A 16,880-nucleotide genomic window follows, 5' to 3' on the forward strand; every position below is an offset into this window, starting at 1 on the left:
GTTTAGCTCAAATTTAAAGATTTTTTATGATATACAATTAGACTCGTGTCTCAAGGATCATTCAACTTGAAAATTTAACTCAAATATGAAGATTTAAGTAACATACAGTTTAGGCTCATGTTTCAAAGAGCATTTCAACTTGAAGATTTAACTCTAACTTGAAGACTTAAGTGACTTACATTTTAAGCTCGTGTTTCAAGGACCATTTCAACTTGAAGATTTAACTCAAACTTTAAGATTTAAGAGACGTACAATTTAAACTCGTGTTTCAAGGAGCATTTCTACTTGAAGATTTAAGTGACATACAATTTAAACTCGTATTTTACGGAGCATTGTAACTTGCAGTTTAAGCTCATACTTTAAGGAGCGTTAGATATACATTGACTCTTCAAAGTCATCTTCGGATGCAGACTTGCCCCCACTTTGGAATTCTTCTATATCTTCATTTTCATGAGGTCTGTAGACAGAAGATTGTTGGGCTTCAATCCTTACAAAATGTAGTGAAGACCCCATTCATACCTTGGATGCACATTTCAATGCTATAATTTTCACTAAGGCGATCTTTGCAGTTGAGGTTTAGACTTCTCCAACAATCGGTAAAGTCAACAACTAACTCATCTTTACCTTGACGAGCCTTTGTAAGTTTCATCATACTAACAACATGTCTCGTGCTATAGAAATGATTAAGGAACTTTTGCTCTAATAGCTCCCAACTATCTATAGAATTAGGTTCAAGATCTGTGTACCATTCAAAGGTGATTTCTCTGAGAAATCGAGTGAACTCTTTAACAAGATAATCACCATATGTCCCAGCAGATTACAAGTCTCAATAAAGTGCGTTATATATTGTTTGGGATTTCCTTTGCCATCGAATTGTTGAAGCTTGGGAGGTTGATAACCCTCCGATATTTTCATGTTATCAATCATTTGTGTATATGACTTTGCATATATGGGAGAAATTTGGATGAAGACTCAGATTTATCTTCGACAGCCTCTATGATAAAGTTCTTTGATTGATCAATTGGAGTTAAACCTTTTACTGAGATATGAATCTCTTTGATCTTTGTTTTCTTTACGCAAGACTCTCATTCATCTTGAATTTTAGAAAGCTTCAGAGGTGATTGACTTGATCTTGTTACAATCATGTTATCGATCTTATTTATTATCTAGGAAAGTTTAGCATCTTGTTCGTGTGCACACTTTGTCAGGCCTTCAGTTGTTTTAATTAAGCTTGCTAGTTGTTCTTCTATAGTGGAAGACATTTTGATAATTTTTTATGCTTTAAAAGTTGAGATGAGAGGTAGAGATTGTCCCACTAGGCGTGACAGAATTTGTAGACAGTAAAATTTGCATCGATAAAATCATGATCAAGAACGAAAAATCATACCATCAATCGATTTATTATTTTAAGTGTGAGAGTTACAATTTTATTGTTCCTCTGAATTCATCTTTTCAAAGGGCTTTAAAGTTTGATCCTGACTATGGGTTTATCTTGATCTTGAACTTGAACTTGAACTTGGACTTGGACTTGGACTTGATCTTGACTTGAACTTTATGTTGAATTTTATCTTGAACTTAAACTTGAATTGTATCTTGATCTTGACTTCTAGTGAATCCAAGGGCTTCGAGCTTGATCTTGAATCCGGCAGTCTTGATCTTGACCGTTCTTGATCTTTATCGTTCTTGATCTTTATCCTTCTTGATTTTGATCGTTCATGAAACTTTAATGCTTGTTCTTGAACTTGTAGAGAAATTTGCAGCTTTTGATCCATGAACTTTCTCTAGTTTGTTGTTAAAATTCTTGGTCCTCTTTTCTAAATTATGAGACCCCTATTTATAGTTTTAGAATAGAGGAGTTGCGATTGGAACAGGACTCCCTTCGCCCAATCAGATTTAAGTGACATGTCATATGGGCTTTATGTAGTGAGCGTTAATTAAATTAATATTTATTAAATTTAAATAATTAAATGTATTATATTAATCTAGAATTTATTTGGGATAATATATTCATTAATTTAATATAATCTGAACAACTTTATAAATTTATATTTAATAAATTTTAAGTAACTACAATAATATTAGAAATTTCTCGTAATTTGAGTTGGTTATGGACTTTGACAACTAATCATCAATTGAAACTTCTTAGGATTCTTGTATTATTATTTAATCTTCTCATTATCTCATAATAATATAGTTTCAATTTCACCAAAATTTCAAATAGTCTATTATTTTCCTCTTTTTTCTAGTGTTTTCATAATCAAATTTCTTTAATGGATTGTGTTTGTTCATATATCTATTTGATAACTCAATTCTTATTTATTGTGATACCTTTAGAGTTAAACTTTATTTCAGCTTACATACATGCTTCTTCCATAACCTTATTGTATCAGATATATTGCTATCAACTACAAAATGATACATTAAGTAAGTTATACATATCTTTCAAGGCAAATAATACAATACTTATCAATTTAAACGAGATACATAAATAGTAATGTATCATGCACTAAACAAAATAAGATGCATAAATAATAATGTATTATGCACTAATTTTTTAGGCATGACATGTAAATTTGAATTCATACTAAATGTATCTGATGCATAACAATTAACAAACAATAATGTATCGATCTCAAACCTAAAATCTTCTGGGCAAAACTTTCTTATTTAATGTATCTAGTAGAAATATAACACTTATCATTTAAATTGAAAGGATCTTCATGATGTATCTTCTCAAAATTTTTGATAATTTTGAATTTAAATTGAAAGTTTCTTTAATGAACAGGAGAATAACCTTGAAACTCAAATCTTTCAATAATTTTGAAACAAAACTGAAAGGAACTTCAATGAACTAGGAAAAGAATTTTAAATCTCAAAATTTTCCATAATCTTGAATCAAAAATGAAAGGATCTTCGATGAACTTGAAGTTTAAAAAAGAAATCGTTTATCCAACAAAAATTTCATCACTTTTATATCCTTCCTAACTCACCTCGCTTATCCAAAATTTCAAAAAAAAAATCACTCAAATTTGAAAGGTTTCTTCGCTGACTAGGGGGCCTATGCAATTTAAAAAAATAATTGAATTTCTTTGTTTTGCTAGGATTTATCTTTGTATAATTGAAAGTAAAAAGAAACATAAGAAGATCGAAATATTCATTATGTGTCATATGAAATTTTTCAGCTAACGGAGGAAATAGAGAGAATGATGAAAAATAAGAAGAAATTTTAATCTTATAATTTGTTACACTATATGATTGAATTCTTGAAAATAATTTGAAATGGAATAACAAATTTATGGGATCTTAATTTTATTTATTTATTCCTCAATTAGTGCAACAGATACATTCTATAAGTTTTTAATTTTATTTTTCAGTTTTTTTTCTTATAAGTGCAATAGATTGATAATCAACAATAATGTATTCACATTCTTAATTATGTATCCGAAATGTCTAAAAACATGAAATTTGTGTAATTAGAAAAAGTGTAGGAATAAAAGGTAATTTAGGTTTTACACTATGGTATTTATGTAAGTTATACTTTTGCTTTATAACAAATCATTCCCTCTCTCGCTTATCTCTCCTCCCTCTCTCTTTCCCTCTGCTCTCTCTCACCCTCTCCCCCACTCAAAACACAAGAATGCAACTTCATTAGGGAAAAAACAGAAACTTCCCAACATTCTAACACCAACCTACAGTAAAGATGAAAAAAAGAAAATCAAGCAAGTAGTTGTGTTTTCATACGCATCTAGTTAAAAAGATTAGTGAAGAAGGGAACAAAAATTAAGTTCAACAACTACCTAGACCCTTTTTTGCTCTTTTGCTTTATGGTTATAATGTCAAAAAAATAAAGGTATTAGTGTGGTGACGGGGCATGATATAAGTAAGAAATTTTCATCCTGTTTCAGTGGTCTTCGAAAAATTATATTTTGTAATTTTGTGTCAATTTTATTTGTATTCATACAAATTTAACATTCAGTCATCCTCTTACTCAAATGTATTTGTATCCAATCCCTGAATAATTTTTTCAGTGCCGAAAGACTCTTTAAGTTAATAAATATTAATTTATTGATTAAATAATATCTCTATAAAATAATAATATTTCATGATCCCGCCTGTACTAATTTAGAAAGATTTTACTGTATATTGTTTTATGACAAATCTCTTCCCTCTCTCCCTTGTCTCTCCTCCCTCTTTCTTGCCCTCTGCTTTCTCATACCCTCTCTCATATCTCTCTCCTTGTGTGTCCTCTCTCTCTCTCTCTTGGCCTCTCTCTCTCACCCACTCTCCTATCTCTCTCCCTTTCCCCCACTCAAAATACAAGAATGCAATTTCATTAGAGCAAAAAGTCATACCTCCCAACATTCTAACAACATCCACAGTAAAGATCAAAAAAGAAAAATCAAGAAAGTAGTTTGGTTTTATACACACCTAATTAGAGTCTATATCTAGTGAACAAGGGAATAAAAATGCAATTTAACAACTACCTAGACCCTTTTTACTCTTTTTGCTTTAGGATTTTGGTGTAAGAAACGTAAAGGTATTAGTGTAGTGAGAGAGCATGATATAAGTGCAAATTTTTCACCTTATTTCAATTATATTCGAAAAATTATATTTTGTAATTTTATATTAATTATATTTGTATTCATACGAATACAATACTCAATCATCCTTTTACTCAATATATTTGTTTCCAATCAAAGAAAGAATGAATACAATTGTATTCGTTGTATTTCAAATATAATTGATACAAACTAAATACAGAATACAATGCAAAATTAATATAAAATACAATTTGTTGAATTTTGAATATAATTGATACAAAATAGCTATAGAATACAATACAAAATAAATACAATATACAATCCTCTCTCGATCTTGCTTGTGTCTCTTCCCCCTGTTTTATCTCGCTCGCCTCTCTCCTATAATACGTAGTCATTTTGATATCATTCAGTTTGTATTTGTCTTATTTTTCTCCAAAAAATCAACAAAAAATGCACTCTCTCCTCTCTCTCTGTAGATCACGCTCACCTTCTCTCTCTCCTAACATGTTGCTATATGCATAATAAGCAAACTATAACTATATAGTCTTATTTAAGGCCTAATGTTTGCTATTTTCAGAAGTTTCCCATTTTAAATATACTAATTCGCTTGTCAATCAATAAAATATTGATTGATTTGGTATCATGTGGTGTATTGACTTTTTCATTTCATATTCCATGTTTTCACTTTCATTCACCAATATATTGATCTCCTATTAAGTTGATACTCCATAATTGTAAATCACAATAAGAAATACCTGAAAGCCTAAATTTTGAAGGTGAGAACATCAACGTTCATTTAAAAATATTCACAAGTACATTCACTTTATATTTCATGACTTGTATATTTCAAATATACATTTTTGTAAACAAGAAGTGAAGATTTGTAAATTATGATCTGAACTATTTAGCGAATAGACCATTAAGAAATTCAACTCACAAATATGTATCAAGTCATATAAAGCATCAAAATATTACATGGGACTTTCATATTAATACTAATACATATTGTACTTTACATATCAAGGGTTTAAAATGTAGGTAGATAATTCTTTAATGGTTTAATGGCATATTCAATAAATATTTGAGGAATTCTGCTTCCATTCTAGTAAAATCATTAAGTATAAAATTTTAGTACGTTCACTAATTATTAATCCGATGTGCTAATTTTATAGTCAGTTTATCAGTTATGATTCAATTTTGAACAGGTCAAACCATATGTACGAATTTTTTTAGCTTATAAATGCTTTTGATTTGATCAAATCTTTTATGATTTTATACCTAAAATATAAATTTTATTTATATAAATATACTTTAAATTTATATTTATATATTCTACAAATATCTTGGAGAATATTTTGATCATTGTAATAAAATTATTTTTATTAATATCTTTTTTACCAAATATACTTATTATCTATTGTCAATTCTAATAATTTTATTCAACCACATAATTATGTAGTATTTATTAATAAAATCAAGTTAAACATACATCTAAAAGTGCCTTTTTTGCATTTAATATATATCGGTTATTTTTATGGGTCAATTCAAATGTGTTCTAATTTTTTCAATATATATTCAAACTAAGAAATAATGCCCTTGACTTTTGGTCTAGATTTGATTCAACTATTAAAAAGAAATAAAGTCTGCTAGAAAAGAAAATTGCTTTGGCTTTCACCCCTATTTGAAGATTTAATTTGAGGATGATTTTAGGTATTGTAAAAAATTTGTGAATAAATTTGAATCTTTTTCTTCCAAGTAGACGTGTTCACAATTCAGATAAAATCGATTAATAATAAAAATGAACCAAATCGACAAAAAAACCAATTTGGCCTTGTTTTAGATTTTAAAAAGTTGATACTATTTGATTTGGTTATAGATTTGTTTGAAAAAATTGAAGAAATAATCGAATCGAACTGATAAATTAAATACATATATTTTATTATACATACTTAATATATCATTTTTATAATTAATTTTAAAGATATTACATATGTTTTTGTTGGTGGAAACCTACAAGTGTAACAAAAGTACAAGATCACAATTGAAAATAAAATGAAGAAATAAATTTTTTTAGGCTGAGACATGGATATCTCACTATCTTTAAGTAGATTCAAGCCCACTGAGACAAATGTTTTTCACCGGTCCATCAGTAGTCCTCTTGACTTGTTCTCTCTAGGATACAACAACCTTCACAAAGTATAACTCAACAACTCTGGATAAGAGTTGAGTCCAAAGCTATAAAAATAAGAACACCTCCCTTCAATTAATAAGAACTCTCTTTTTGACTGACTCTTTCACTATATATTTTTTCTTATATGTTGTGTGTATCAAACCAAATGAAGACCACCACTATTTATTCTACAAAAGTTTTCCTAGGAATATATAGGAAGATAATATGATGGTAAATAGTGAAGATAAATAGTTTTAGGAGTTACATATGTTACATACGTTTCAAAAAATAATAGAGGAATACAAGATGAGATAATGAAAGGGTAACTAATGCCATCAATGGCTGATCAACATGCTGCCAAGGTTCCAATGTTCACTGGAATGTTTCTGCCAATATTATATGATCACAAAGTTGATGGCCAAATGCAGAAGTTATTAGGCAACATTAAGATACCAAAATAATAAGAAAACTTAATATAAAAAATAATTTTGAAATTCTCAATAACCAACAACCCCCCACTCATTTTAATACTAAATAAGATAGTATATTAGTTGAGTAAATAGTTAGTATATCAGTTGAGTGAAGACTATCATGCATAATGAATGTGTGCTCTGCATTGAACCTTTACTTAGTGAACAATAACATTTACTCCAGAGTCGTAGTTGTTTAGACTTGAACTATGACTGATTTAGGAAAATACAATGTCAGTGCTTACACATAATAATCATGGTGCTGGCATGAGATTAAAGCCAACACGTTATGGCCATGTTCCATCCCGATTTCATGGGCGCTTTTATAATAAGGCAATTCTCATAGGAAGTGACCTATTTCCACACATCACATAAGTAAAATCTGTCGAGAGTGCTCTTATAAGCTTAACACTCCACCCATACGGGCTACAAATTTTCATTAAGAATTTTATCAACTCAACCTTCACAAATTACATAAAAAAATGCTCTCACATCATAAGGAGGGAATAAAATGATAGTGTATTTTTCACAAGAAGTCATTATATGATTAGTTTTTCCCTTTGAACCTGGTTATAGGATCTCTAGTCCCCAGGTTGGGTTTCCTCATATATGACTCAAAGATTAGTGGACTTCAATCTCATCACCCTCGATGTGCTCCAGCCTTTTCTCTTGTTAAGGCCTTAGTTAGAGGATCTGCAAGATTATCACAAGATTTGACATGATCAACATTAATGGTACCACTTGTCAAAACGATCTTACATTATTGTATTTCCTCATTAAAGGTCTGAATTTACTTTTATATAACGATTTTGAACTCTATCAATTTCAGTATTGCTATCACATTGAATTAAAATAGGAGGAATTGATTTTTCAAAATAAGAAATTTGAAACAATAAATCTCTTAACCAATTCGCTTCCTCACTACATGAAGCTAAAGAAATTAGTTCAGCCTCCATGGTAGAGTTAGCAATTATAGTTTGCTTTTTTGATCTCCAACAAACAACAACACTACAAAAATTAAAAACATAATCAGTGATAGAACACAAATCAACTGATAAAGTGTTTCAATCTGCATCACAAAAGCTTTTAAGTACATCATGAAATTTTTTTGTCGAACAAACAATAAGTTTTTGTTCCAATTAAATATCTCATAACTCTTGTTAAAGCATGCCAATGTTCATTACCTTCTTGCTTGTAAACCTTCCAAGTACCCCTACTACATAAGCAATATCAGTCCTAGTGCAATCAGTCATATATCTCAACCTTCCGATTATACTAGCATATTCCTTTTGTTTTATTACATCATTTTCAGTTTCAATGGGAAATAAGTGAATATTTGAATCAAAAGGAGTAGAAACATGCTTGCAATCATGAAAGTTATATTTTTCAGAATTTTTTCTCAACATAATGTGATTGGTCAAGAAAAATTTGCTCACATGTTTTTGTTATTTTTATTCCAAGAATAAAATTTATCTCACCAAGATCTTTCATATCAAAATGATTTCTAGAATATTTTTAGCCTCATCAATAACATTCATGTTAGATCTAAAAATCAACATATCATCAACATATAGGTAAATAATCACATGTGAATTATTCAAAGACTTATGATATATGCACTAATCCCACTCATTTGTTTTAAAACCATTTTTATAAGCTTTGGGTCGTGGGTCGCCCATGTAGACCGATCCAACCCGACCCAATCTATTTTAATGTCTTATCTAATTAATTAAATAATTAATTAGGATAAATCCTTTAAAGGATAAGACAAAACAGTTACATTGTAACTGTTTAACTCCTCTTTAAAATACTCCTAGTGGGAGCATTTTCTAAGAGACGTGAGACGTGAAACAAGAAACGTGAAATAGAGGGAAAACTTGTGAAACAGAAAATAAAAAAACCAAGCGTTTAGTCAAGAAACAAAAGTATTGAGTTTTTTCTCGGACAAATTCATCAACACACAAAATTAGACTTCTACTTTGTGAACAAGATCTTTGTTTTCTAGTGATAAAAGAAGGACTTCAGCACTAACCTGTCAAAGAAGTAGATTGGGGACTTCTGCTGTAAATTACAAGGTACACATCTCCTTGTTGATTCCTCTTGACATTCCAATATTTTTCAATTATTCAGGAATCAAAATTTTCATATCATTTTTTTAGTGTCTGTTTCAAGCCACATAAGGATTTAGTAAGTTTACATACTTTGCTTTCTTGGCCTGCTTCAACAAAACACTCGGGTTGATCCATCCAAATTTACTCATTTAAGTCTCTATTTAAAAAATAGTTTTTACATCTATTTGATGAAGTTGCAATTAAAAATTTGCAGTTATAGCAATTAAATGTCTCATGGATGTAATTCTTGTTACCAGAGAAAAATTATCAAAAACTTCCACGCCTTCTAGTTATTTAAATTCTTTTGTAACTAGTCTATCCTTATACTTATCAATAGGATCATTCAGTTTTAACTTTTTTCTTAAGACCCATTTGCACCCAATTGTTTTACAACCTGGTGGTAAATCAACTAGTTTCTAAGTTTTATTAGAAATTAGTGATTGCATTTCATCATTTACTGCCTCTTTCCAAAAAATAGAATCATGTGAAGATAATGTTTCTTTCAAAGTTAGAGGGTCATCTTTAATATTAAACACATAAAAATCAGGACCAAAATCTTTTTTCACTCTAGATCTTTTACTTCTTCTTAACTCATAATCATTAACTTCTTTATTTTCAAAGTAGAAGTAGAAGAACTAGGTAGTGACAAAATACTTTGTTCAATCCTTTGACCCCAACTATATTGAAATCAAATGAAAATTTATTTTCATGAAAAATAGCATCACCGAATTCTATTACAATATTATCTTCAAGATTGAAGAATCTATAGGTTGTACTATTTGAATCAAAACTAAGAAAATACAACTAGTAACTTTCTTACCAAACTTTGTAATCTTGGGATCCATTAGCCTCACAAATTCTAGACAACCCCAAACTCTTAGATGCACCAAATTTGTCTTGTAACCTTTCCACAATTCAAAAGGCGTCAATTAAGACTTTTTATGAGGCATACAATTCAACACATAACAAGTAGTTAATATAGCTTCACCTTAAAGGTGCATGTGACTCAAGAAACATGAGATTAGTTAACTTAACCGATGATCTATTTTTTCTTTCCGCTACTCCATTAGATGAATGACAGTAAGGAGGAGTAGTTTCATGAATTATTCTCAATGATCTAACAAAAGAATTAAGTTCATTTGATTGATATTCACGGCCTCTATCACTTCTATTTTTTTTATTTTTTCTTCAAAACTGATTTTCAACCTCGTGGAGATAAGTTTTGAAATTTTCAAAAGCATCACTTTTATTTTCATCAAGTAAACATATGTTAACTTAGAAAAAGCATCAATGAACGTGATAAATATCTATTACCTCCACGTTTTAAAATTTTATCAAGTTCACAAAAATTATTATGAACTTATTCTAATAAATCAATTTTTCTTTCAGCTTATAAATGAGTCCTTTTAGTGATTTTGACTTTACTACAAGCCTCACACTTTTCAATTTTTTTTTAGTTATTGGCATTAATCCTAAACTACTCATGATTCCAAAATATTGATCATTAATATGACACAAATGAGCATGCCAAAATTTAATAGAATAAAGCATCTAAACAGAAGTAGAAAATTTATTAATTTCAACATTCAATTTGAACATCCCGTAACATGCATACCCCTTTCCCAAAAAAATACCATTCTTCACTATAACATATTGATCAGATTCAATTATTTTTTAAAATTTGTTTTATTAAGACGAAAACTAGACATCAAATTTTTCTCATAGAAGGAATATAAAGTACATCTTTCAAAGTTAATAACCTTCCAAAATTAAAATACAATTCAAAATATCCCTTTCCAAGCACTTGAGTAGTGCGAGCATCACCAAGCATGATGGTTTTGGGCTCCTCAAAATGAGTATATTTTTTAGGCAATCTTTGTCATAACAGACACGTCGTTTGCTTTAGAATCAACCCACCATCCATCAATATTCTCAATCATATTTATGTCGATAATCACCGCCACAAAGGATTCTTCAATAATATTTGCCTGAGGTTTAGGACCATGTTTTCGGAATCTGCAAAATCGAGTAGTATGCCAATTCTTGCCACTAACAAAGCATGAATCCTTTTCTTGATCTTGTTGATTTTATGCTTGGTTATTTTCACCATTATTTTTCTTGAGAGGTCTACCATTATTTTTCTTGATTTTTTTATTCTCAGTCCTCAAAGATGTATTTTACTGAGTTTCAAGAGTTGTATTATTCAAAGTAAATAAATTTACCTTTACTGTGATGTTGTTCTCTTCTATTTGTAAAAGTGTATCATGACCTCTTGCTTCTTCTTCAATCCGAATTTTCATTATTAAGGTTTCAAGAAAGGTTTAATTTTGTTTGTGGCGCATAGATTTTTGAAATTCCTTCCAAGAAGGTAAAAAATTATCTACTATGTCATAAACAATAAGATTATCTCCAATTTTGAACTCTTTGGACCTAAGCTCTCCAACAATCATGATGAAATCTTGAGCTTGGACTACCACTGATTTATTATCCACCATTTGAAAATGAAAAAATCTACTAGCTGCATATTTTTTTGCTTCCGCCTCTTCGGTATCATACATACTCTGTAATGCCTTCCAAAATTACTTTGAACTAGATTAAGTTTTATCATAATAATCATGAGAATTATCAAATAGACAATTAAGAATATAATACCGATACTTATAAGAATCACCATCTTACTTTTCAACTTTCTCTATATGAGAAATAGTTTCATCGTCATTCATACAGGTGATGTCAATTTTATTAGGATTCTTCTTAGTCAATACATAAGAAAATTGAGAAGATTTAAGTAGAAAAATACTTTACCCTTCCATCTCTTCAATGATTACCATTGAACCGAAATGTCTTGTTAAGGTCTCCCATCTTGACATCTGCGATTTTTTCAATTGTAACAATGAATATTCTCCTTCAAATTGTTAGTGAAAACTTACAATTATAACAAAAGTACAAGACTACAATTGAAAATAAATCGAAGAAATAAATCTCTTCAGGCTGAGGCACAAGTATCTCACTCTCTTTAAGCAGATTCAAGCCCATTGTGATAAATGTTTTTCATTGGTCCAGTAGTAGTCCTCTTGACTTGCCCCCTCTAGGATACAAAAACCTTCACAAAGTGTAACTCAACAACTCTAGACAAGAGTTGAGTCCAAATCTCCATAAATAAGAACATCTCCTTTCAACAAATAAGAACTTTATTTTGAATGAATCTTTCAAACTCTATATTTTTTCTTGTGTGTTGTGTGTATAAAACCAAATGAAGACCATCACTATCATTCTATAAGAAGTTTTCCTAGGAATAAATAGGAAGATACTGTGGTGGTAAATAGTGAATATAAATGGACTTAGGAGTTACATACGTTATATAAGTTATAAAGAATAATGAAGGAATAAAGAATGAGATAATGAGAGGGTAACTAATGTCATCAATGGCTGATAAACATGCAGCCAAGGTTCCAACATTCACCGGAACGTTTCTGCCAATGTTATATGACCACTAAGTCAATGGCAAAATGTAGAAGTAATTAGTAAACATTAAGATACCAAAATAATGAGCAAATTGAATATAAAAAATAATATGAAAATACTCAATAACCAACAATTTTCATCAAATTTTACTTATAATTTACTTAACGAAAGAAAAAAAGTTCTCAATGTTAGGAAATTTGTCTTATTGGTCACATGTATTATATATATGAGTGTCCATCACAGTTTTTCATGGGACTGAAAATGTCATCGTCTCCTCCTTCTAAGCCAAAATGGTGAATTGTAGAGTTTTATTCATTGTAAATTCAGTGACTGAAAGTTCTTAATGTCAATCATTTTACAGAAAAGGGTAAAAAATACACTTGAACTAACAGAATTAGCTCAAATATACCCTTGAAGTATATTTTGGCTCAAATATACCCTTACCCTCAAACTATAGGCTCAAAAATACCCTTCTCATTAACAGAATCGGTCAAACGCCACTTAGATGCCATGTGGATGTCACATGGAATTCCACATAAGCCAATAGAGTTACACTCATGCTACGTAGACTAATAAACTTACCCCTAATTTCCCTTAATTTTCTCCATTTTCCGTAGAATTTTAGAAACAATTTAACCGAAGAACATAGAACCCCTTTTCCTCATTTCTCCATTTTCTTAGAACGATTTCACAAAATACATAAGTTCTAAGGGAAAGAGGTTCTATGATCTTCAGTGAAATCGTTTCTAAATTCTAAGGGAAATAGAGAAAATTAGAGGAAATTAGGGGTAAGTTTATTTTCTATGTGGCATGAGCAGAACTCTATTGACTTATGTGGCATGCCATGTGGTATCCACATGACATCCAAGTGGTGTTTAACAGATTCTGTTAATGAGAAGGGTATTTTTGACCCTATAGTATGAGGGAAAGGGTATATTTGATCTGAAATACACTTCAAGGGTATATTTGAGCTATTTTGAATAGTTCAAGGGTATTTTTGACCCTTTTCTGATCATTCTAGCTATTTTTCGTTTTGTATGAATTGTTGTCATTTCTTCACCGTTTGAATGAATTATTTCTTTAAATTTCATGTATGATTAATGAACAAACCAAAATCGATAAATGTTATTATATTTGATTTGATTTTTACAATTTTATAACCGAGTAGGATAATTTGATTTTGGTTTTGACTAATAATTGATCCAAACCGACCCATCAACACCCCTACTTCTAAGAATTTGGCAATTAAAATTAACGTATTTCTTTCTAGTACTTTGTTAATTAAGGAGAAATATGAAAAAAATAATGTAATGGAAAAGATATGAATGAACAAAAGCTATTGTAGAGCAAAATAAACATTTTCAAGCACATAGTAAATGCAAATTTGGACCCTTTTATTTTTTTCATTAAAATATTTAAAAACTAATGAAATGCTTTAACAATACGAAAACATAATTACATAATTTTATTTATTATATTGCGTACTAATAAATGTGATTAGACGAAGCAAGCATGAGGTTGTCAAGCTTAATATCATGACCCACCACTTTTCCATTCAATGAGGCATAAATATTGGGGGGGGGGGGAGGGGACTAGAGTTGTGAAGAGGCTTGCGGAAGACTCTAGAATTCCCTAGATATTTTCTTGCAAGGCTTTAGAATTCTCTAGGCCCGTAGAGAATTCTAGAAGAGAGACCATTGTAAATATGTAGGGACTTGTGTAGTAATTTTTATTTTTACTTTAGATCCTAAAAAGTAGTATAATACAGGGGCTCTCATTTTCAACTCATCTAAACAAGTGCAAAGCATTTTCCCAAGCAATACAAAGCTTTCTATACATGCTCTCTTAGTCTTTCTTACTTCTCTTAGAAATCTATGTTTCAAAAGGCTTACTTGAGCTTACAATATCATGAAAAAATCATGAATCAATCATCAAGTATCACACGGAGCATTAGTGGAAGTCTATGTCCATAGCAAAGAGGTAATAAATTCAGGTTCTTACTAAGGGAATGACTAATGAGGGAGACATCAACACTGATAGCACCACCAACGTCTTACCAGATGGTGGAAAGAAGAATGGAAATGAGAGGAAACACCTTAAGAGACCTTAAGATTAATCAAGATCTATTATTCAACCCTACACTAAGAAAACACTAACATCTCTCTTATTTTCGACCACTGAAGCATGTGACAATGAACACGGTAAAGAGACCATTGATGTCACACCTGAACTAGAGTGGGTCGCAAGGGTTGACATGATGAGGCAATCTGTAGAGATCTTAGGTAAGCGCTTAAACGAGGTTGAGGAAAAGTTAAAGACTCTGGACGATTTCTCCTTTGAGGAGAATGACAACATCCAAAAAGAGTTGGAGGGACGCCAACATGCCAAGTATGAGATGAATGAGGTTATCACTTTCTTGGAGTGTGAGCTCATGTATGCACTAAGCACAATTGAAACCATGAGAGCCGGGGTGAAAGAACTCAGGGAGGGCATGAAAGTTGGAGGACCCTCATCATTCGATTGAGATATGGAGACCAAAGTAGGAGAATTTCTTAGGAATTTAGAGAACTACTTCTTTATCGCATGGATCCACCCAAATTAGAGGAGCTGAAGAAGCATATGAGGGAGTTGCTTGAAGTTGGTCATATTCAATCGTCCAAAGAACGTTTCTAAAGAAGAAAAATAAGGCATTATACCTATTTATTAATTACCAGGCGCTCAACAATGTGACAATTAAGAAGAAGTACCCCTTGGCTCATTGCTGATTTGTTTGATAGGCTTGGACAGGCCAAGTACTTACCAAGTTGGAACTATGAAAAGGCTACTATTAGGTTAGTATAAATGAGGGAGATGAATCGAATACCGTGTGCATGGACATAATATGAAGATTATGAGTGGTTTGTGATGCCATTTGATTTTACCAACACATATCATCCATAGTAACACCTTGGAAAAGCATGTGGATCACTTGAGAATGGTTTTCCAAGTAATATGAGAAAATCAACTATACATCAAGTACAAGAAGTGTGAGTTCAGATAGCATGAGGTACATTTCTTGAGGCATATCATCAGCCAAGGGTAACTACATATGGATGAGGCCAGGATATGTGTTATAAAAGAGTGGGAGGTGCCTACCAAGGTGATCGAGCTGAGATGTTTTCTTAGATTTTCTAATTATTATCGTAGGTTCACTAGTGGCTACTCTAACAAGGCCGCTCCACTTCATATTATGATCAAAACTTCTAACTGTAGCTATTTACACATTCACATAGGGGTACATGGGTAGGGGTCATCGATTCTTAGTAAATCATTAATGGCAGCACCTACACATGATATTAACATAGACATTTACATGCTCATAACGTTAGTAATATAACATTGATTCACAACTACAATAGAAGACTAGGCACAAGTTACACATAAAGTGATCATCTTAACCACTCATTCATATAACAATCAATTTTCCTTTAAGGCCATAGTCAACACATATATAATGACAATAAGGTAAACACCGCCACCATAAGTGGACCATACCACACCATACCATACAAAGCTTTATCAACTACATTAATATAGAAAAGTAGAGGGATGATCCATTCTTACCAATTCATCAATATTTGATAATAATGTATCAGTACTCCTTTATCATCATTTATACATTATATACAAGTAACTATAAGTTCTTAAATCATAAACGAAACCATGTACAATTTATCACAAGAGCATGAGTCAATTAGTGCACTATATCACAAATATGGTAGGAAGTAGAGAGTTATAGATCATCGAGTAACTTCCCTAGTTTTGATCATCAATCATAATGTATCTATAATGTACATATAGGGAATAAGTCAAACATATATAAATCAAATCTAAATCATGCTTCATCTACCCTAGAATTAAGATCACATAATGTTCATTACAACATTCAAATTGTAGGCTATAAGAACCTAGATCAATTCATGCCAAGACTCCTTTTATTTAATCATCAAGAATTCATACCCACAATTCTTTAATATCATCTATTCAAGGAAGTATTTAAGGACAATATAATCTACACGAAATCCTACTACTATTGCTATAACCTCTAGATCACAGCGAACATGCTATTCTAGACATCAACGGA

Source organism: Solanum lycopersicum, chromosome 9 (assembly GCF_036512215.1).
Source record: "Solanum lycopersicum chromosome 9, SLM_r2.1".
Taxonomy (NCBI): domain Eukaryota; kingdom Viridiplantae; phylum Streptophyta; class Magnoliopsida; order Solanales; family Solanaceae; genus Solanum; species Solanum lycopersicum.